General features: G+C 42.4%; 1 protein-coding gene across 4 annotated transcripts in view; it reads left to right on the top strand.

The window, feature by feature from the left end:
* LOC119169192 (FMRFamide receptor-like) overlaps positions 1-23649 on the top strand; it is a 1338388-nt gene that overhangs the window by 508584 nt on the left and 806155 nt on the right. For all 4 annotated transcript variants that reach the window (XM_075886260.1, XM_075886259.1, XM_075886261.1 and 1 more), the window contains one exon: positions 315-392. The gene's annotated coding sequence lies outside the window, so the exon portion shown is untranslated. The remainder of the gene's footprint in view (positions 1-314; positions 393-23649) is intronic.

A 23649-nucleotide genomic window follows, 5' to 3' on the forward strand; every position in this document is an offset into this window, starting at 1 on the left:
GTGCGCATATCGAAAATTTCGAAGAAAAATGTGGAAGTTGGGAAATAGAGTGCCACTACATCACAAGTCGCAATAGTTACCAGCAAGCGTATAAAAATATGGAAATTGATGGCACAATTGTTTGGAACTGGAAGCACGCAAACATTGAAAAATGCGTGAAATGTATAGTGTTCACGCATACCCGAATTCTTGACGCGTTTCAAGCAAAGTGTTTGATTGTAGATACTTAGAAGGACGTACAACGCAGATATATTTATCAAGCTTCGGAGAGAGTCATTCTGCTTGAGCCCAGAATTTTTGTTTTCTTGTCTTAGGACACGGGCTCATAGCACCACATTTCGGCGGCGCTCACTGTTTCCTGGAAACATACTGGTGTGGCGGCCACATTGCTGGTAAGATTGTATTCTTATTTGTCTTTTTCACGTTGTTGTGTGCATTTCAATTTTGATGAAAGGGAACACGGGAACGCGTGGCCTGCGCGCTTCGGCGGCTGCTGGCAGAGCGTTCAAGCGGTAGCGAGAGCAACCACAGTTTCTTTTCGCATCACCTCGTGGTAAGGAAGACAACTATTCGTCTGATACGGATCCAGCGGCTTAACTGTAACCCCCTCTCCCTTCAAGGCGATTACGCGAGAACCGGTAATCACCTTGAAGGGGGAGGCGTTGAAATCTTGCCGTTTTACACCAGCAAATCAGCAACAAATAGTTCTTTTGCTCACCACGAGATGACGCGAAAAGAGACTCTGGTTGCTCTCGCTCCCGCTTTTATGTTATATATATATATACATATATATATATATACATTATATATATATATATATATATATATATATATATATATATATATATATATATATATATATATATATATATATATATATATATAAGATAAAAGCGGGAGCGAGAGCAACCACAGTTTCTTGCTGGTAAGATTGTATTCTGGTAAGATTGAATATATATAAATATATATATATATATATATATATATATATATATATATATATATATATATATATATATATATATATATATATATATATATATATATTGTGGGCTCGCGACGAGGCGAGCGCGCGCCATGCCACGCTCTTGGAGTGAAACGACACAGTAGACGTGGTCGGTACAAACCAAACGACACACACGTTTATTTAACTAATTTAAAACGACGATATCGTCCGCCGAATCGACAAAGAACTCGTTAGTAATAAGCTAGAACATTGTTACACAATAACACGACAAACACACTAACACTCTAAAGGCGGCGTCGCCACCGCTTGACTTACCACGAGGTTCCCCGACGAGCAGGCTCGCGGTGCCGCGCGCCGAGAACCCACGCTAGAGACAACCGTTCGCGGCAGCCGCCACGCGCAGAAAAGCTCGCTCAACTATCGCCCGCCACTGAGGCTTTCTTTCTGCCAGGGGTCACTGCCGGCGCTACCACTCTACCAACAGTGGTACTCAACGTTAACACAACGCCATCTATCGCCCGGCGGTTGTCACCCCAAATCGCGGCTTTTGCGCGAGACACCCGCGCCACACGGCGTAAACAACTTTACAGAGGGTGTCAGCTCTACATATATATATATATATATATATATATATATATGATTTTTTGAACGTCATTCACACTGGACCCGACGTACTGTATAAAAGAAAGAGCCGGCGAAAGTTTCACGGAAGCGTCTTCACTTAACGTTTTCAGCAAGTGGACCAGCCATCGTCTGAGTAATGTGACAAGAATTCATACATGGCTTAAAAGCTCCTTTCAATATTAGGTCAGCGCCATCTGCGCTGATTAGCATTACAGTGTGCATCATAAAATCCCATGTGCTTCAGAAAAGAAAAAAAGACAAAGAAAGAAAAAAAAGAAAAAGGGTAAACCAGACGGGAACATCGTGAACTTACAGCGCAACACCAGAAAAAATACAGGACAGGGAAAGAGCAAAAGAGAAAGAAAAGATGGCGCTGACTCACAACTGTTATTTAATAAATAAAAAGGGGTGAAAAGTATATATATAGGTACTGGCAGCCTACATCACAACATGCGCCGAATACGAGGTCCACCGAGGTTGCGTTGTCACACTCATGGCAATAAACAAGATTGGCCTAAATAACTCAATTCTTTTTCATGCAGTGTGACGGATGGTTCACTAACTCACTTGCTACCCCTAATCTTTATATGATATGCCTCAGCGATTTCTCTTGTTAGCTGGTTAGGATGGTTGAGATGATGGTGGTTCTCTCAAAAATGGGATGACAACCGCATGACCTGCAATGTTCCGGCAGATAAAGTCGCTCGATCCCTTCAAAAGATAACTCATGCTCCTTGAAACGAACATTCCCACATCGTTTCATTTGTCCCACGTACTCCCTACCACACGACAATGGAGCTAAATACACAGCTTTTTTACGCATGCGATGTACTTGTTCTTATGTATCACAGCGCATCTCCCTTTGGCTTGTTTGCTCCTCAGCGCATTATCAACCATCGGGCAAATGCGACCTACCTTATGTTTCGCGGAAAAAAGAGCGTCGACATCATACCTTGAGCCAACGTTTTTCAGCCCATGCGCCAATTTGTGTACATACGGAAAAACTGATCCTTTTCTTTTTCCATCAGAATTTTCTTGAGCTCCTCTGTGTTTCACGAGTTTAACGCTCCTAACCATCGACTCACACACAGACGAAATCACCTTGCCAGGATACCCAGCATCTACTAAGCGTTTTACCTGGTTATGAAAAGCAGTATTCGACACGTGCACACAAGATTTCCTGAGTGACGCATTTAGGATTGTCTTTGCAATCGCTCTCTTCCCAATCTTAGAATGGCCAAAATTGTAGTTTAAGATAGGCTTCACTGATCTTGGGTCATATTTCCAACACAAATGATTTTTACTAAAGGTTAGCTTTAGGTCAAGAAACTGTAGCTCGTAATCCTTACAGACTTCGTGATTGAAGGTGAGGCCTATACCATGCAGACTGAACAACTTGAGAATGTGGTCAATGTCATTATGGTGAATGTCATTGTGGAAAAGAATTACAAAATTATCGACGTAACGAAAAACAGCACTGCAGTACTTACTAAGGTGACCTTTCAGCTGCCTGTCAATGTAGCCTAAAATAATGTCACTAATAATAGGGGCCACGTTCGACCCTATGCAGACACCCAGGGCTCTTTTCCATGTGTTATCGCAGTAGTGTGATGACATTGCATGGCAGTATAGGAAGAATCTTAGTGATGTGTGAACGTACAATGAAGCCACTGTGAAATGATTGAAGATAAATTTTAAAAAAGAAGAAGGGCAGACATAGAAGTTATGATTTAGGCGGTACAATGTAAAACCAGTGCATCATCGCTCTTAATCTAGCTAAAGACAGGTCAGTTTGCCTTTGTTTCTGTTGATTCCAGCGGAAATAGTGTTAAATTTATGGTTGAGATATGATTCGCGTAGTTCACGATTCTAGTATCGTGACTTTGAGGTTACTTAATGAGTGGCCAGGCATGTTCACATGTTTGGATAATGGAATATTTGATTGGGTTTTAGCATGCGATCTGTGATTGTAGAAACGTCTTCTGAATGGGGTTTCAGTGTGGCCTGTGTATTGCTAGTGGCAGGTACCACACTCAAGCAAATACTCTATATTGGATGAATCACAATCAAAGCTGCCCTTAATTTGAAAATTATTTGGTTAGATGTGCTGGTGGCCGGTAATGGTGGTTCTATATGAGGAAAAACTTTACAACATGGTTTGTTTCAGCGGCTACAACCAGTACGGTTAGTAGTAGCAATTTTAGAAGACGTCAGAATGTCACATATGTTTTTGAGCGCCTATACACTACTCGAGGAGGCTCAGCAAAAACCGCTTTTAGTCTGTCGCTTTGGGTGAGGATGTTGTAATGGTTACGCAGTATACCTTGAACTTGTGGGATGGACGCTGATTGCGTTAGTACCGAATTGTCTGACTGCAGCTTGTTGATTTTTATGCTTCCTTTTAAACAGTCCATCCGATCGCGTCCTTTGGCTCTCTGTATCGCGTCGTCAATAATTTTCGTCCAGATAATTTTGCTTAAAAAGAGTCTTCTTCAGATCATGGCAGCAGGAATTAAAATCTTGATCTTCAGAGCATATGCACCTAAAGTGCTGTGCCTGGCTGTATGGTATTCCAGTCTTCCAATGGCGCACGTGGCTACTTTCAAAATGAAGAAACTGGCGATTATCTGATGTCTTTTTAAAAAGCTTCGTAATTAGGCGTCCATGGGGATAGGAAATCATGACGACGTGGAAGGCTACAGACAAGGGTGAGTAAGTGTGGGAGAATGTTATGGCGGAATGTATCTGGTTGAATTTCGCTGTAATGTTAGGAACTTCTATTTCACCGTGTGTCCAAATAAAAAATGTCATCGATGTAGCGTTTGAAATGCACGGGCTTTAGGGGCACACTCTTAAGAAACAAGTCTTCGAGCACTCCCACGAAGATGTTTGCGTATGTAGGGCCTATCTTTGTACCAATCAATGTTCCACGGATATTGAATTTCAATATATATATATATATATATATATATATATATATATATATATATATATATATATATATATAAATATATATATATATATATATATACACGTAAGCGAGAAAGCCTGACGTACGTCGAACCACTTCGACTAATTTTGACGAAGGCTGACACACCAGCCGGAACGTTTGTGATTATTGAGTGTTTCGACGTACTTCGTGCGTTCTCGTTTTTGTTTTTCCTACGGAGTCTGCGCGCTCATTTCTCCACTACTTCTAAGTCTATATATTATTTATGTATTTGTTATTTGTCAAGTACTGCGGATACGTAGTCCGTGTGGGGAGGGCAAATAAAACGATACAACAGTGAACATGTTGAAATAAAAAAAAACGAAAGAAGAACAACAATACACGAATAGAGTTAATATTTTTGGCAAAACGCAATGCAAACAAATTATAATAATCAACATTATGGTGTCGACTCAATTACGCAATTATATTCAGTTATTGTACAAGAGAAAAAGAATTCGCAAATGAGTTCAGTCTCGCTAAGTAGGGTGTTAATTCATCTTGTCTACGGCGACGAGTGGTTCGGGTTATTTGGGGCGATAGATGTAGAGATGAGTCTATTGGTGAATTGTTCGTGTTATTTTAGTTAAGATATTCTAGTCTGTGGTTCTGTCTTCTCATCTTGAATGGTTCAATGTCGTTCGCTTTCATAAGTTTTGTGGGTGAATCCTCTCTTGAGTATTTATTCAATATAAATCTACTGCTTTTCGCTTCACTCTCTCGAGGTTAATGATATTAGTTTTAGTAGACGAATCCCGAATAATACATGCATATTCACTTTTAGTTCTGATTAGGTGTTATAAGAAAGCTGTTTCAGGTCAAATGGTGCTAGCTTAAGTTTGTGTATCAGGATGCTTAATTGTCTGAAGGCTGAGCTGCATGTATTCCTAATGTGGTCATTCATTGTTAACGCATTGGTAAAGGTGACAATCTAGATACTAGGATTTGATTACATAATGCAGGTGGGATGAACCTAATGGGTACGTATGAAGCAAAGATGATTTCTTGTAGGTGATTCGCATCAGGACGCTTTTGTATCTGTGTAGTGTCATTCAATGCATGCACCATTAAAGAATATTATTTAAACTACTATGTGAGCTCATTTGGTCATTCAGAGAAATAATGTCTTTAAAAGCACGTAATCATCAACAAATACTTGAATCTGGACACCAACTTCAACGCTGTTAACAATGTCGTTAATGTATTATTTAAGAGAAGTGGACCAAGGACACTGCCCTGCGGCACACTTGATGCGACTGGAAGAGAGCCTGATTTTTTACCATTAGTTTCTACGAATTGGTGCCAGTTTGTCAGATATGCAGCAACTCATTAAATGAAGAATCTTGTAATTCTTGCAATTTCAAGTTTCAGAATTCAATTATTGTGAGGGACAGTATCGAGGCTTTTCGAAAGTCTAGAAAAATTATGTCAATTAATCTGTTTTTGTCAAGAGTTGACGCAAAGGAATGAACAAAAGTGATAAACTAGGTGACAGTCGAATGCCTCTTCCTCAAGCCATGCCGACACTTAGTTAAACAGAATGCTTGTCTAAATATGTAGTTATGCTGTTTTCGATTATATGTTCAAAAAGTTTGCAGTATGACAACGTTAAAGAAACAAAACGGTAATTTTCATTGACAAGACGATCTCCCTTTTTATGAACTGTTGCAATACGGGCTGTCCTCTACTGACTCGGTAAGTATGGCGAGAACAGTGACGTACAAAATAGCACAAAAAGAAATTTTAATAAAGTCACCGCATCTTTACGAAGAAATTATTTAAGGATATTGTCAGGTCCACTAGAACCTATGGGTTTGAGGTTTAGCAGCACAATAAGTACACCTGGTTCTGGTATAAAATTTACATCATAAAGTTGTGGCACGCCACAGGTGTGTGAAGAACCACTTTAATTGGAAAAAGCGCAGCGTATATGTATATTTATAAAACACAAAAACGTGGGCAACACTTCAGATGCAGTCTTCACTGTTTGTATGAGCAGAATCACACTATTCATGGCTCGGAGTACACTGCTTGCGAAGTAACAAAAATTTTCACGTTACAATACGTTTAAATTTTCTACGCGCACCGTTAAAACAAGGTGGTTGCGCGTTTGCAGAAGATAAGGTAGTTGTGGTGTAAGTAAGAGTCATCACTCTTGCAAAATATTATGTTACAAAAGACTACTGACAGTGTCACAAATAATCAACGCATTGCGCAGTCCTCAGTCAAAAGTCTCATGTGCGAAGTGACCTGGTTAGGAATGCTACTAGTATACACACAAAAAAAGCACAGGGTGAAGAACACTGCCCCGTGAGACATTGGATGTACCATGGTTGAAAAGAGAGCTGCTGTTGTGAACAGCCGTATGTTTTGCTCTTGCTGAGAAGAATTCCTTAATTTATAGAACATCTCATTTACTCCTAACCTACTATATAGTTTCTCTCACGCCAATCAATATTTTGAAATTGTCAGAATTGGTTCGGTGAGATATTAAAATGCGACACACAGCTTCTTTATATGAAAGAACTTCCGAACAAAAATGAAGCTTGAATTGAGAACAAGTTTTGCAGTGAAATTAGTTGGGGCCACTTTTTCAACAAATTGCCTTGTCGTATGAGCAGCAATTGCCTTTTTAGCACAGTGTTGTTTATTAAAACGTGTGACGAGACAAGAAAGTGGCACTCAGAGGAGAGGCACTAGATAATGGTGGCTATCAGGATAGTGTTAGGTGTCCCAAATGCCTACGAAGCAAGGAATGGGAAAAAAAGAACGTAAGGAACAGCTGGTAAAAGTCATGCACGCACCCGTGGTTTTTGTCGATTTCGGTAACGTCGACAAGGGAGAGTGAGGATTCATTCCGCGGAGTCGCTCCACCAGGGTCACAGGAAGTTGACGCCGTGTATTTTCTAGAAACATTCACAAATCAATGGTCTCCTGTTAACTATTTCATAAGGAAAAACACCCATTGCATTGTCGCAAACTAAGTTATGTTAAGTATGTTCCTAAGGCTGCTTTTTTGATGGATTCATTAATTTATTGCCAGAGATATTTGGTCTGTGAAAGATAATGAATGAAGCCACTTATCTAGGGCGGGTTCGGACGTACCATCAGTCCTGGTCTCTGGTTCTTTAGTCAACCTCAGTTATTTTGATGACTCCCCTAGTGTACCATTTCTTTCACGGGTCGTCTTGCAGAAAAATGTGTCACATTCTAAGTATGAAGCGATTTAGGGAACACTGAACGTAATGTTATAGTGCGTACAAACACTTGTTGCACGGCGTATACACTTGAAAGAGTCACCCATGTACGTTGCAATAGTTGTTTTGAAAGTGTGACTTTCTGAATTCATCCTGGTGTACAGTCTTAGCGGCATTTTTTTTCGTAAACACGGCTAGCTAGACCTTAAATTCAACGTTGACCTGCCTCTCGGAACTCAACAATAGTATCCCGATGTGTGTCTTCGTTCTAAATGTAGCCATCCTTGCTGCCTATTTCCTATCATGGTCATTAAAACTGTCTCACTTTTACTTCAGCACACTCAAACACTGTAAAAAAAAGGGAATCGTTTTGTCCAGTGTCACTGCTGTTCTTCGAAAATCTGGTGGCCACGTGGTAGAACATAGTGTACAACACCAAGTCACGAGATTGCCTGCTGCTCAGTATCCGAGCTACGGGATAGCCTAGAGGATTCGAGTGACGTTAATCTCTTCATTCTCTGCTCCGCGGATAGCCCAGAGAATCAAGAAGATTCAAATTGATGTCAATGCCTCAGGGCACGTTAACGACAAGAAGCGAAAAGTTATACATGGTGATCCCTTACCAGCATAAAGTGCCACTCAATCTGTAGAACCTGTAGAAGGTTAGGTGGGCAGATGAGATTAAGAAGTTTGCGGGTATAAATTGGAAGCAGCAAGCACAGGACCGGGTTAACTGGCGGAACATGGGAGAGGCCTTTGTCCTGCAGTGGACGTAGTCAGGCTGATGATGATGATGATGATGAATCTGTAGAACGTTGCAGAACGATGTGGTATACACATCGTGTTTACCGCTCCCGCCCCCTCCAAAAAAAGTGTGCCGTGTTGGCGCGCGTGTAAGCAAAGTTGACGAATCACCTTGAGTTTGCCTTGTTGACCGTACGTCAAGATATATTTCCTGAACTTGTCCAGCGGTGCACCAGTTCCCTTTAGCTTGTGGTCGGCTGCTATGCCGGCCAAATAAGAAGATGCATAAATACTGGCTAAATCATCTGCTGCTTACTCCCACGTGGTAAAGCATCGTAGGGACAGTGAAGGGGTGACAAAGAAGACCTTGCTACTACCTACTTCTGGAAACAAACTGGGCTTTGCATCGTCACCAAAACGAAATACTCCATGGGAACTCCACGAGGTCTATGCGCTCTTTTCTATCCTTGTTTTTTCGATTCCGCACTTACGCTGTAACTACTTCTAGGTTGCGCTGTCCGTACAATCAGTTATGTCTTACGAACTTGCCCAAGTATCCACGCTTCATGAGAAAACACGTGGGTGTGTCAGCGATCCGTCGGTGTGGCTTGCTGACTGCAAAGTGCAGGGTCTAGAAGCCATTGAAGCGTTCACGCAACCTCCTTTGCCGATAAGCTCATGCTGTCTTTTCATTTCCACTGTATATATGTCATCTTTCACTTATTTAAATATAGTTGAGTCTACGCACGTGCTGTATTTCAGTTTCTTTCGATCCCTGTTTCTATTAGCGCAGTTAAACCATTAGGGAATTGAAAACAGGTGCAAACTATCAGGAATGAAAATAATAGGTTTCAAAACCAACACGTCTCGGTTCCATGGGCCTGCTCCATTCGTAAATTCAGCCCTAAGGAAGCTGAAACTGCCACAAGGCACTGATAATTTATGCGCCGTTTTATTGATAGACGCTCATATTCTGCTAATATTCTCATCGGGCGTATATAACGCGAATATAAGATGGTGGCCGCCTATTTCATCTGTCCTTTCTAATGCGATTATAACGGTCGCTCATGGCAGTAGCGAAACACTTTTAACGTCCTTTGTTAATCGTAAAGTTTCCGTAGCTTTGTTTGTGGCATTCCCTCGTTTCCTCCTTCTTTTTTGCTGGTAATATGGTATGCCTTTGCAAACCATTCCGAGGAAACTCAACTTGTACTTTACGAGATCTTGTATACTATGCGTGCCCTTCCTATCACCGAGAAAAGAGCGACCCAGCGCTTCTCTCGTCACGGCACACAGACTCTTGGCTCGGGGACAATGCTCCATTGCGGCTGCTATAAGCGGATGCTTGACTCGTAATATTTTACGCCACCCTATTCGATCCGTGGAGTCTCGCCGGCTGCATCGATTGGCCGTGATCCAGGGAGGGTGCAGTTCCTTTCAGGTGCCACCCCCTTAGGAAGCTGCTGCATCTTCCACCTATGCTTCTACTATTTTGTGCGTAGCACTGTTGTGCACTGCGCTGTCGTAGATAGGCATGGCGGCTTCGAAGACGACAAGATAGGGAACGAGAAAGCGCAGTGAAGCGAGCCGTTTTGAACACCACCATTATCAGAGCTGTAAGTGCAGTGGAAGCACTGGAGCATGCACGCTACCGTAAGTAGGTTGAGAAGCAAATTAATGCAAAAAGTTAAAACTCTCAAGCGCGTCCAAGAATCTTAAGCAACAAGTCAAACATAGAAGGAGCAGGCGCTCGTGTATACCTTGCCTGTTTTCGCTCTGTCGCCTTGTATCGTGCGCTAGCTGGTGAAACAAAATACCAGCATGCCTACAAACGTTCAATAAAATACTTTACTTACCCTAGAGACTTCACTCCAAGAAAGATGGCACATACGCGGAAAAAATTCATAGACGGAGCGTCCAAATGGCTACCCTGCCTTGAACGAACAAGCGTACGCGAATGACACGGCGAGTGTCAAATGAACATGCTGAACTCCCAGTTTTTCCTTTTAAAATGTTCATTGTCGAGTACGTATTTTAGCCTTTTGCGTCAAAATATGCTTTAGGTTACACTCAATCTGGACTCTGCAAGAAATTCAGGGCAGAGATTCACCTTCGCTTCAGTGACGCTCGCGTTCACGGGCAAGCCCCTGCCACTGCGGGGAAAACAACCTTCATTTGTGATGCACTTTCTATTTTATTCCTTGTTATAATATTGTATTTACCCGTGTCATGTTGGTGAACAGCAGTAGGCCCCGTGGACATATTGAGGCGCTTGTATAGATCACTTCAATGTGGGCACCGCCATAGTGCCTAGCGGGCGGTGCTGTCCCTGGTCTTGCAACCCAGTGGCGCGTGCGAAATAGAATTTTTATGGAAGGTATTCCTTGATATGTGGGGTTTAATGTCCCAAAACCGCCATATGATTATGAGAGACGCCGTAGTGAAGGGCTCCGGAAATTTCGACCACCTGGGGTTCTTTAACGTGCACCCAAATCTGAGCACACGGGCCTACAACATTTCCGGCTCCATCGGAAATGCAGCAGATGCAGCCGGGATTCGAACCCGCGACCTGCGGGTCACCAGCCGAGTACCTTAGCCACTAGACCACCGCGGTGGGGCATGGAAGGCATTCCTACGGTTCCAGTTGCCGCCGATTTTTTTTTTCTTTCTATTACACTAAATTTTGTGTCAAATGATGCAGCATAGGTAGGAAATGAGTCTGCGAGACCTACTCAAAAGTTTTGATCCGTTCGGGGTCAAATATGATAATATGCGGTGGCGCGAACGTTGTCTGTGTTATATTGTCACATGCTTGCTTAAGAAAGACGATGGCAGTTGTGCATGTGCCACGAAGGACTACGAAATGAACGAAGAAGAAGAACTCGCTTGCGCGTTCTAATTAAAAAGATCGACCTGCTTCTGGTGTATCAATCTCTATGGCAAGACCTCTGTTTTGACGTCGTGACAATATGTTTTGGAAGTCTTTCTACTGCAAAAACATAATATTTCAACCCGTTCTAGCACGGCAAGCAAGTGCTGGCACCCTTTGAGGATACAATGACTTTTTAACTGGCCTGTAATATTTTGGTTTGTTGTTTTCACTCATCGTTTGTATATACTGCTGCTGCTAATACTACCCGTAGTTACTGCTCCACCCCTATGGACCTTCCAACTTTCATTTTCATTTCATTTCCTTTCACTTTATTTTAAATTCTAACATGATAGAACAAAAAACTGTTTGGACCCATAACCGAAGGCTAGAATAGGGTACAATGATGCGATACAAAATGGCACGGCATCCAAACGATAGCACAAGGCAACAATAGCACATGTAGCGAAACAATAGAACAAGGCAATGAACCAGAATACAAGATGCTAAACATTGTGGATATAGAAAAGAAGGTTAGGCATTGTACAGACATATATATTCAGATACTCGAACTTGGGTAAGGTAACAGAAACATATAATTTTTATACACAAACAAAAGAAAGGCAATGAGTAATAACAACTACGCAGTAAACTTTCACTGGACGTAGTTATACTTATATACAAGAATTGAACGATTTTGTTACTATTAAGGGGGCTACGGAGACACATTGAGGATTGCAATGAAGTGGTTTTTTTATTTTCAGAGGAAAGTTAACAGCCGATTTTATATCCTGGGGCAATCTATTCCAGATTTTGGTACCGACGAACTGCAGACGCCGTTCTCCATAGACGTTGTTCGTGGGAGGAAGGTTAAAATTACCGGCAGCAATTGCCTCGTAGGGCGGGATGAGGAGCAAAGAATGGACGAATGGACAGGACGCTTATACCTTATGATATTATTAATGGCAATGGCTGTTCTCTGTTGACGCCAACTGTCCATTGGTAAAATTTGTAGTCTACTAAAGAGGAGTGCATTGAGATAGTCGTGGCTTGAGTGCGTTATTATTCTAAGTGAGCACTTTTGTAGTTTTCGTAAAGGCTCCAGGTATGTAGTGTAAGTCCAACCCCATGAATCAATGCAGTAGCACAGATGACAGTGGATGAGTGAAAAGTACAAGGTCCGTAATATTGCAAGGTCGAAATGATTTCTCGCTTGCAAAAATGCATGACAGCCGGGAGATGACCACGAGCACACTGATTTTATATTGGGTTGCCAGTGCAAATGGTTGTCGATAACTACACCTAGGTATTTAAATGAGTTGATGCGTTTGAGTGCATAGTTATTTGTCTTTATTTGAATGCTGTCTAGATTTATTGGCATATGTCGGGAATGAATTATCATGTACTTTGCTTTTTTCGCGTTGACGGTAAGTTTATTTGCCTTGAACAATGTGATATATTTGCTAGTTCAGCATTTGTTTTTGTTTCAATTTCTTGCATATTTTCCCCGTGACAATTAAAGCTGCATCATTCGCGTACTATAGTAGCTCTGCAGAATTATTAACCAGTCGTAAGTCATTTACATATATTATAAAGAACAAAGGGCCCAGGATAGATCCCTGCGGGACCCCTGTGCTTATCGGCTTTTGCGAAGAAGTGATGCCACCTAGAGAAACAACTTGAGTACGATGAGTGAAGTAGCTGGAAAAGAATTCAAAGCTTTCGTTTCTAAAGCCATAGTTATTTATTTTTTTAAGGATGCTGTGGTAGATAGTGTCGATTGCCTTTTGTGGGTCAAGAAATACAATAGAAACTAGTTTATGGCTATTTAAAGCTGTGTTGACATTTAGAAGTGCCTTCCTAACGTTCTGCTTGAATATGATAGTTTTCAAAGGCTCTACGAATGGCTCCCCTTTATGTGTCCATAGCATTCCGTGTAATATTGTCCTGGGTATTGTAGAATGACGCAAATAAGACACAGAGACCCAGGTGAGCGAAGAACTACAGGCGTTGTGTTATTCGCCTTTGCCCCTGTATGTCTTGTTTGCGCTATTCCACAATTAACTCGTACAAACTAGCACAGCTTCTTCTACTATACCTTCTACAATATCTACTATATTTGAACTCAATCAGTAAAGAAATTAATCAATCAGTCGTTTTTATTATTTCTCAATGCACTGTAGAAGATAAGGTTGTATAGAACGTAGTCTGATAGTATAAAATGACCTAGAAACTAGTGTCCATCATCAACGTAATTGTTCAACTAAAATCTATTGTAGACATGGGAAGTTTGGTAGGATTAAAAACGATAGTTATGGTATATAGATATAAAGAATATGTATAAACAAACAGCACTGTATTAGCGGTAATTCAAACTTAGTGGTATTAACGTTTTTACAAGCGTAAAATACCTTAGCAACAGCTTGAACAATGATTGACAAGTGGAGATAAAAATAAAAATGGTGGCTGGAAAGCTCAGCGCAGTCACAATAAGGCTGGAACAGTGGCATTTCTAGAGCCCATTGTAAACTCTCTTGGCCTAATTTATACAAATGCACTGGATTAGTACCACTACAATATAAATCACAGTTTTTTTATCCAGGTTGGCAAACAATCAGGACGTCATTACTAGTAATTCTGCGGAGAAGCTAAATGCCCGCCAGACGTCTCGAAGCCAGTTTATGCACTTCGCACGGTTCCGTAGATGAGGGTGATGAAAAATTAAGGCTTAGTCCTTTGTAATGACTTACGATCTGATGGCACGCTTACGTAATCCAGAGAGATATTTATTGAGGCTCTCATAGAGCAGATCATTTCGCCCTTATGGGCTTCTTTGGCAGTACGATAAGGTTGAAAGCAGGACAAGCTGGTGTCTGATCATTATACGGTATGGTGAAGTAGCGCCCTTTACAGGCACAAATGAAACAATCGGGGTGTCCTGTTTTTTTTTTTGTTCCATTTGTCCTTGTAGGAAGCTCACTATTTAAACATACGGTATATTGTCAGTACGAGTGCGCTTCCAGGGTACCTACTACACCGTAAATGATCATAAGTTTTGTGAGGTACCGAAGCAACCAATATGCTGTTTTTCGTCAGTCTGGGAGAATTGTGGTACCTGCATCCGACACACCTATGCACTTCGTTGATGCTGTGGTTGATCACGATGAAGATTATTTTTTTGGCTTAACCTTTTGAAATGGTTAGGAAGCATTCAAGTACCCTCTTGTTACGCGATTCGCGTTGTGTGACGCCTGCATGGTTAAACAACTCGCAATGTGTGATGCCTGGTTGTTATTTACTCTTGTATCATTCCAAACTCTCACGGATATAGAAAGGTCCGTCTGGCACAGTTGCCAAATTGACACCGAATGGGTGAAGAAGACTTAGCGAAGGGCTTGTTCGGGCTACCCCATTGAACTGCTATCACGCGATCATCAGGGCCGACATGCAAGAGAGTGCGACACACACTTCTACCTGAATTTTTTTTACATGAAGATAAAACAGCAAGCACGTGTAAGGAACAGCCATTACTTGGAAGCTCTTTTTGTCATGTATGCGCACACATGTCTTGCCCCTCGATCTCAGAAGCCGGATAGATGCGCAAATGTACAGGTATGCATGGCTATACATAGTGCAATACGGGTGCCAGATTCTAACGCTGAAACAGAGAGCGTGAAACAGGAATCTGCAACATAATAAAGCTGCACTGTTCATCTTCGATAACATTTTGCTACTTGACCCTGGAATCGTATTACTTAGTACTTAGTACCTATTTCGGACTAGGGTTTGAAGAAAAAAAAAACAGATGCAACGTGTAATGTTCCTTGTGTGTTGTTGGTCCAAAATTACTTGTGCAAAAAAAGTTGTGGAAAAAACGCCATGCAAACGCAATAAACGTAGAATAACTCCTAATTTGTTCGCACCTTACCAGCGCTGGGACACCAAGCAAGAACGAAAAATATTGTAGTCGTTATTCTCTATTTATTTCTTTTAAAATTATATAATTTAATTGAATACCAATGTAGTGCATTATGTACTTTTTGGCCAATATTTTCCACTAAAATAAATAACATGGCTGCATTGGCTACTTTAAATTATACCAACCGCAGCTCGTGATAAGCCGGTCTACTTCCAAGCACGTGTTGTGACCTGCGAAACGACCGGAAGCATTGTGGCCATCGTGTCGTCCCTACGATCGGCGCCTTAGTGGCACCATGGCCGCTTGACGAACACGACGAAATCGGAGCCGCCGTGGACGCGCGCGTGATTGGCTGCGACAGGAGAAACGCCCACGTGGCCACCACCTTCTGACAGTCGCACGTACCTCATAAATTGGTGTGTCGCCAGCGTTTGTGATAAGCAGTGTGAGTTAAAACTCAGTGGCGCTCGCACCATGACTGCGGGCCTTGAAGTCGCGCCACGCCAAAAAAATTAACTGTTTCCTGTATTAATTCCCCCCCCTTCCCCCGCTTTAATTCACAGCTACTATGCGCAGCTAATCATGCGGCATCCTTCCGTTTCATCCTATCATCCCTCTCGTCCCGACCTGTCTCAGCAAAGAACAGCTCCAAAACATATGCTGCTAGACATCATTTTTCATAATCCTAATTGACTGCTTGCCTTCAAACCTACCGAATGCAGTGCACACTCACCTGCATAATAACATAGATTAACTGCTCCATTTTATGTTAATTTCACGCCGACGTAACAAACAATAGAAAGAGCGAACTTTATACACATTTTCGAGATCCAACATAGTTTGCTTCAAAAATATTGCGATAAACTTTGTTTGGTTCTTAATTTCTTAATGCGCTGACCTCTGTAAAGCCGATATAAGTAATCATTTTGCCGTAATTATTATGCGGCATACCAAATCAAAAGCTGTGACATAGTTATAATGTGGCAAAAATTTGACCTCTGCGACTTAGCACCCAGCAATATCAGGCGAATATTGAATAATTACGCTTATAGTCGAGAAGGGAGGCCTAAAACAATGCTGACATGATGAAATAGCACAATTGAGTGTTAAGTTTTAGGTAACTATCACACTGACTTCTGTAACGTTACATTTAAAAGCATGAAATATTCAAATAAACCAGCGCTGTAGTATACAATATCTTACCGAAAGCCTCGTAGTACTGTACTTGCACCATCTGTGCTTGTAATTTGGTGAAATCTTCACCGCTTTTGTAAAGACGTGAGTCACAGAAGGTAAGAAAAACTGTGTCTGTGTACCTATGTGAAATCAACCAAACCTCAAATGTTGGTCTTTTCACAAATGCTCCCACCTAGAGATGTGCCTGCAATGTGGACTGTCCCGTGTCGATTACAAGGAAATAGTGTAGTGCGAGCAGTCAGGCGCACTTTCTGTCTACGCTGTGACCGCCTGAAAGAGGAAACGTCCATCTCCAGTGATCACTTCGACAGTTGAGATTCGGGAATGATGAATGTTGGCGATGGCGGGCGCGGGACGTGTCTTCCGGCTGGGGTCGCCATCCATCAGACCTCCCGCCAATAGAGGGTACACACCACTCCAGTCGAAGAAACGCATCGGCCTTTCCACGAGACGCACCTGGTACGCTTGTTGCGGTATGTGTGTTTACAGAAAAAGTCAGCTTGACAGAAAGCTGTTGCCTACCCACTGCTTCGTCTTTCTAGCCACGCCCGGTGATGACAAAATCTGTGTTCATTAGAAAACACCGAATACAAATAGACCTATCCCTGCGTGGGCATAGACTTGTGTGTGTTCTTTTTTCTTGGTGTCTTTTTTAAGAGTTTCATAAAGGTGTGCAGCAGTGAATTGATGAGGACGGGACAGAGAGAATACACACAATCGTTAACTTCGAACAATAATTTATCGGAAGCTGGTTTACAAAATATATACGTGAAAAGACAGACAATCAAGCATGCGCGAGTGTGGCGACATGAAAAAATGGCAATTCTTTCGTAAATAATGAATGAGACGCTGACAGATTCTTGACCTAGCTTGTGCATTTTTGAATCAACCGCTTTCTTTCATCTTTGTGCAGGCGAATAACCGAGCACTTGTCAAATACTGGTGCAGCAATGCGCGGATAAAAGAACGTCCCCTCGTTTCTTAACCATGTTTCGGTGCCTTTCGTTGAGGTACCTCCTCGTCTGCCCCACGGAAAGTTTCCAACATGACAGGAGAATCATGGTACACGACACAATACGTGCGTTACACGTGGCGTGTTCCGTGATCTTTGTCCCAGCCATGTGATTTGAGGGCAGCTGAGACAGCACAAATTACCCATATTGTTCGGAGCCGTTAGAAAGACGCTGATATTGGCTCGAGCTCTCAATTTTCATTTTGTAGAACATCTTGTGTAAGTATGGCATGGTTGCGTGGTTCTCCCGGAAATTCATCGCGGTTTCGGTACTTTGTTGGTGAGGTGAAGGCTCCTTCAGCCGGGATTTCGTGACTGATACCAGGAGGTAATGGGACAGCCTGCTTTGTGCAAGGCGAGCCATTTGGCTAGCAACCTAGAAGTAGTTACTGCCTAACTACGAAAGCAAAAAAACAAGGATAGAAAAGATCGCTGAATTCCAACAATAATATTGTAGTGGATCGGTTTACAAATATAGGTGAAAAAAAAGAAAGGCATGCTTCAAAGGGTGCAGGTAAGAACCACTGCGATATGATGTCAACAAAAATCTTGTCATTTGTAGATTGATCTGGAACCAGTACACATGAAATGGTGACATGATTTGCTCAGAGCATTGTCGAGGCAGAATCTCACGACACTCCCATGAGCCAAATTTAAGTGTGACGAAGAAAACCAAAACACTGGTTTGTTTCCTCTTTGATTGCACGACAAGCACGTGTGCGTGTCGTGGAGGTTGTATCATACGTCTAAGAAATTGGAGGAACCATCCTCACGCGGTACCTCATAAGGAAGCACAAGGGATGTAGGCAGTCACATACAAGTGCCCCATTTTTATCCAAGAAAGAATTGTTATTTCTTCATGCCACCACAATCGCTCATGCTCGAGCATCTGTTTTTCATGTATATATTCTGTGGCTTGCCTCACGATAAATCATTGTTGGAAGTTAGCGCTTGTGTTTGCTGTCTCTGCGCTGCCCTCGTTAATTCTGTCCCACGCTTACCTTTAAAATTATGTTACACCAACTATGTGGCAGAAAGTGTGCTATGGAATAAATAATTCAAAAGACTTTCCTTTCTGATTTTACTGCCCGCCGGAAAGGCAGCAGGTATCCTGAGCATTATTGTTTTCTGAGTAGCATTTTACCTGAACTGGAGAGTCAGTTGTTATCATTCAGTATAATATGATAAAAGTATGCGCAGGCATGTTTTCGTGGAGCATAAGTAGCTCACTGCTCCTCGAAACAATACCTGCACCGCAAGGCATTGAAAAACTGTTTTCAATGTTCCTATATTATACTGACAAATGACCCGGAGTTCGTCCGTGCAAAAAATATATGTGAAAATTGAGCACTTACTTTTATTATTTAAGTATCAATCACTCTCAGTCGAATCCTGGCTAGACTCAACGCCCGCAGGTAGAAAATCAATTTAAATGAATGCCGCTGCTACGCGATTGATTGATTGATATGTGGGGTTTAACGTCCCGAAACCACTATATGATTATGAGAGACGCCGTAGTGGAGGGCTCCGGAAATTTAGACCACCTGGGGTTCTTTAACGTGCACCCAAATCTGAGCACACGGGCCTACAACATTTCCGCCTCCATCGGAAATGCAGCCGCCGCAGCCGGGATTCGAACCCACGCCCTGCGGGTCAGCAGCCGAGTACCTTAGCCACTAGACCACCGCGGCGGGGCCCGCTGCTACGCGGCTCCATAGCCGTGTCGCAGAGAAACCGGCCTGATTTGAAGCGGCCTTCAGAATAGCCGCGAATTTCGGCCGAATTTTCCCTGGCAAGGTGTGGCCTGCGGTTAGGCTTGACAATTCTGTAAGCAGCCCGGCCCTGATGCAGTGGCGGAAAAGAGAAAGCATTATATAACGCTTTTGAGAGCAGTTTCTCGCCGATAATGCGGCGCATATTACGACTACAGGTAATTAGAAAACCATTAGATACACGAACACCTACATCTACGAGATGAACATGCACAGCACAGTCATAGAATGAAGCATGGGACCGCATGCTCGTGAAGCAGATGTCTTACCCATTGCACCACAGCGCCACTGCATGAAGGCGAGTCTTTTTGTGGGGTATATATATCTACCAAGTGGCTTTTTTTGCAAACCATTGGCGGAAACTTAAACTGTTTTTGTGCCATGTGCATGCATTCGATCAGCGAATAGTTTGTAGGGCTTCGTGAACTCGAAAAAACCATGGAAGCGCTTTCGGCTCCGACTTCGGTTCATTGTGCGCCGTTACGCAAGAACGATTAACGTGTGTTTGTTCGTCGTTTTAGTGCTTCCCCGAGAACTGCGGGTGTTACGCTCACCGAAATTCGCGGACGAGGCTGTGTTCAGCTGCCGAAAGCTGCGTATGCTTGCCACACGTGCTGTGCTGTGAGAAACTTTGATGATTTGTGTCGGGAGGTATACGCGTGTCAGTGAGAGCAGCCTATTCTCAGCTGCTCTCAGACAATGCGCTCTCGCATGTAAATGTTGCATGGGTATTTTAGCGTGCCTATTCAAACATTTCCACTTCGTACGCGCAAACTGCTGCGGGCTGCACGCTGGGGCAGGAGCGCCTTTTTAGCATTTCGATTATTACTTATTTCTGCAATTGGAATTTACGCGCATTATTTCAATTTATAGAGTGGTTTTCACCCATTTTCAGTCTTCAACTGATCCTATTTGTGGGGAGTGGCTACTCCTATTTTTACTCAGCATCACGCCGCTGTTCAAGTGAATGACGAAACGCGTGTCAAGGTCAAGTATGACACACACAAATTAGTGACGGACAGGCTGGTCTCCCTCCAAATAAATAATGCTTCTGCACATCTCTTTCACGAACGTCCGCGTGCAGTCGGGGTCAAGAAATGGTGCAAAACGGCCCTCAAAATATTTATTTTTACTGCATGCAGTTGCTTTTTTGAAACTGGGGATTTTTGTAGCTGGTACATTATCTTCACAGCAGCACACTGGCTGTCATGGTCGTGCTTCATTGTTACAAATCCATGCTAGCATACGAGAACTGTACTTAATATTCAAAAGATTGAGCAAATGTCGGTGACACGCTCTCCTGCAGATTTCTGCACTTAACTTTTCACCTCTGTACTTGATTTTCATTATCTAATTATGCAACCACTAATCAAACGTTAACCAATCGATTTTTAATTTTGGTCCTTTTCTGTCTTGCTGCCTTCGGTTTGTTTCTTTTTTGTCATGCTTTCCTAAAATCATCAGTTGAACTTGTTTCGTAGAATAAGAGCATGAACACACATAGGCCATTGGTTCAGTGAGCTGTCGCACATGCACTAGTACTCTGTTATTTAGTGCATGACAGAATGTCATACCTCCACGACTGATGAACGGGAAGTTGTTTGTACTGTTTTATTGAAGTCAAAAGAGTAATAATGGGAAAGCACATCCTAGTGCTTGCCCGAATGTAGAGAGATGTATGATATCTTGAATAAAGTGTACCGTACAGCACTGGAAAATGTTTCCGTCCCCGACCATCTTGTAGAAAAACGACCATCACAAGACAGCGGGACGAAACCGTGACGCACAAATGTCATGGCATGCAGGCGAAGGTGAACGTGACGACAGTGCCGGGCGCTCAGCTGGCGTGGCGACAGGCGGGGGGGGGGGGCGTTTTTTTGTCTTCTTTTCCGCGCTCGCGCTTGAGGCTGAACGGTTCTGCGTAAGTTGATGCTGGCTCCTGGCGCCAGGCTTGCGCGACAGAGACAGCGGCTCTCGCTTTTTTTTTTCTTCTTTCCCCTCTTGCGCCTGCTCTTACCGGCTGTATGCGTTACTTCCACGGCGCGTGGCTGTCACGGGTATTTTTTATTGCTGTGCTCCCTATAAACAGGATTTTAGTCAGTACGCAGGAGCACGCCGCCTATATGCCGTCCCTTATCCGGCACCTGACTAAGAGCGTATCTGTTTACTTATGCCAGAAATATGGGTGACGCTAACATTGGTCTGCATGAGTTCTCTAGGATCAAGATACTGAATCAGTGAAACAGCGGCGTAGCCAGAAATTGTGTTTTTTTCTTTTTTTCGGGGGAGGAGAGAGGTTCACACCAACCCGGGGGGGGGGGGAGGGGGAACAGAGACATTAGCTTTCCACGGTGACGTGATTATCAATGCTAGTTTTTGCAGATGGTGTCCATGTCATGAGATTTCCCCGCTCTCCATGCTTATGCTTGTGAAGAGAGTCGGTAAAAGTAATTTAATCGCAGTAAAATACAGTAAACGACATGTAGAGTGGCCGTTCCAAGCAACGTTCTCATGTCGCAGTACCGAATAGACTATAGTCTTCGCAAGCGCGTAATTGGGACGGTCTACCAGATCGGAGAACACATTGTTCATCGTCTATTTCTGCTAAGCGAAGGTGGCGTAGCGCTCGTTGGGGCGAAGTGGTGTGAGAAGTGGTAGTGGGTTTTAACGTGATCACATTAGCAAGACCATATCGCAGTTGCGTAAGGAGTATGATTGTTAATCTCTTCGGCAGCAGTCCCAGAATCGCCAACGCTAAAGAAGTGTTAATTGAACTTATTAGGAAGTGGTGCATCTGAGCATGATTCGCTGTCTATCACGAGCTTCGATATAACCGATTTATCGTCCTTGCCAATAAGGTCATTCACTTTTTTCCAGTCTTTTTTGGAATCGTGCAATATGCCAGTAAAATTATTTTCGTGGAACGCGGCATGCGCTAGTTGAACTTCAGAGCCGAGTTTATTTCTAATTTTTATACTTAGCTAATGTGTCTTGATCTTTTGTTCTGATAAATACAAGAAACAGCTTATTGCACTTTTTATTCTTTTTGAGAAATCTGAATTTATGCATTGTTTCCTTGACCGACGGGTTTTCCTAATCTCTGCTATTGGAAATGCTTTGTTATAAAGACCTTTGATCATATTTAGAAAAAGGCGGTAAGAGGCAACCAATCTTTCACTTCCATTAAGGGGTTCCAATTAGTACCCTCTACGAAACTAGTACCTTCTATAAAACATCTCAAAACCAGGCTAGATTCTGCAATACGCTGTGGTGGGGCTCTCCTGAAGTTTTAAAACTCTTAGCCTGTAACTTGCACCTTATTCAATGTGCATGGGCCTCGAGCATTTTTGCCTACATCGAAAATACGACAGAGATGCGATCGCTCGACCTGCGGGTCAGAAATAAAGCGCCATAACCACTAGAATACTGTGGCGGCTAGTAAAGAATACGGTTTCGGTAAAATGAATATGCGCTACTTTCAGTCCAGCTGTGTGATAGCAAGTCTTACTAATTGAGATATATTGTTGAAAATCAATTTGACAGCTTGACATAGTGATTTAGTTATGTCCCGCTGCCTACTCCCTGCTTTTCGGTTGACTTGGAAACGTGGTTCCCGGATACAAAAGGTGTGAACAGTATTGCAACAACCCAAATTTTGAAGTGACGATCCTCGCAAATTTTGGGTAACATATGTGGCATATAATATAACATGTAATGCGAAGGTTGATCTTAGTGTCACTTAAAAAATATATAGTCAACCATTATCTGCTATGTCATGTCTCTGTTTGCTGAAACATTACTTGCACCGATTTTATTTCCGTTCTTGTAAAAACTTATGTTCACTTTGTTTCTTGTTCTATATTTTATATGATAACACGTCCACCCATGTTTCTTCATTTCGTGCAATTCGTACTGTGCCTTATCTTGCTATTTCCAGAAATCGCTCAGGATTCCCTTCTAGTCATGTTGGTGTAGATAGATGAACAAAATAGGCGAATGAATATATATATACACGTAGAATATTGAGTCTCGCGTCGGTTGCCGTAGAAAATACGAAAATTACATATACGCTTTTAAAAAACTTTTTATTTTTGGCGTTTCGATCAGCAACCAATCTTCATCAGACGAAATTTACTAGGCTCCGATGCGCTTTTATGTCATCGCTGAGGCGAGAGAGAAATAGAAAGAAAGAGAGAGAGAGAAGGGAGGTAGGTTCATACTAATAATAAATCGTACGACCGCGTGTACGTGTGCGTATTTCCACATACGCATAGCACGTGTATTTCGTGCTAAAAAGAAGGAAGTAAAAAACAATAAAAGGTGCACATTAAACTAGTGAACATACTAAATACGGCCCTG

This window comes from Rhipicephalus microplus, chromosome 2, assembly GCF_043290135.1.
Source record: "Rhipicephalus microplus isolate Deutch F79 chromosome 2, USDA_Rmic, whole genome shotgun sequence".
Taxonomy (NCBI): domain Eukaryota; kingdom Metazoa; phylum Arthropoda; class Arachnida; order Ixodida; family Ixodidae; genus Rhipicephalus; species Rhipicephalus microplus.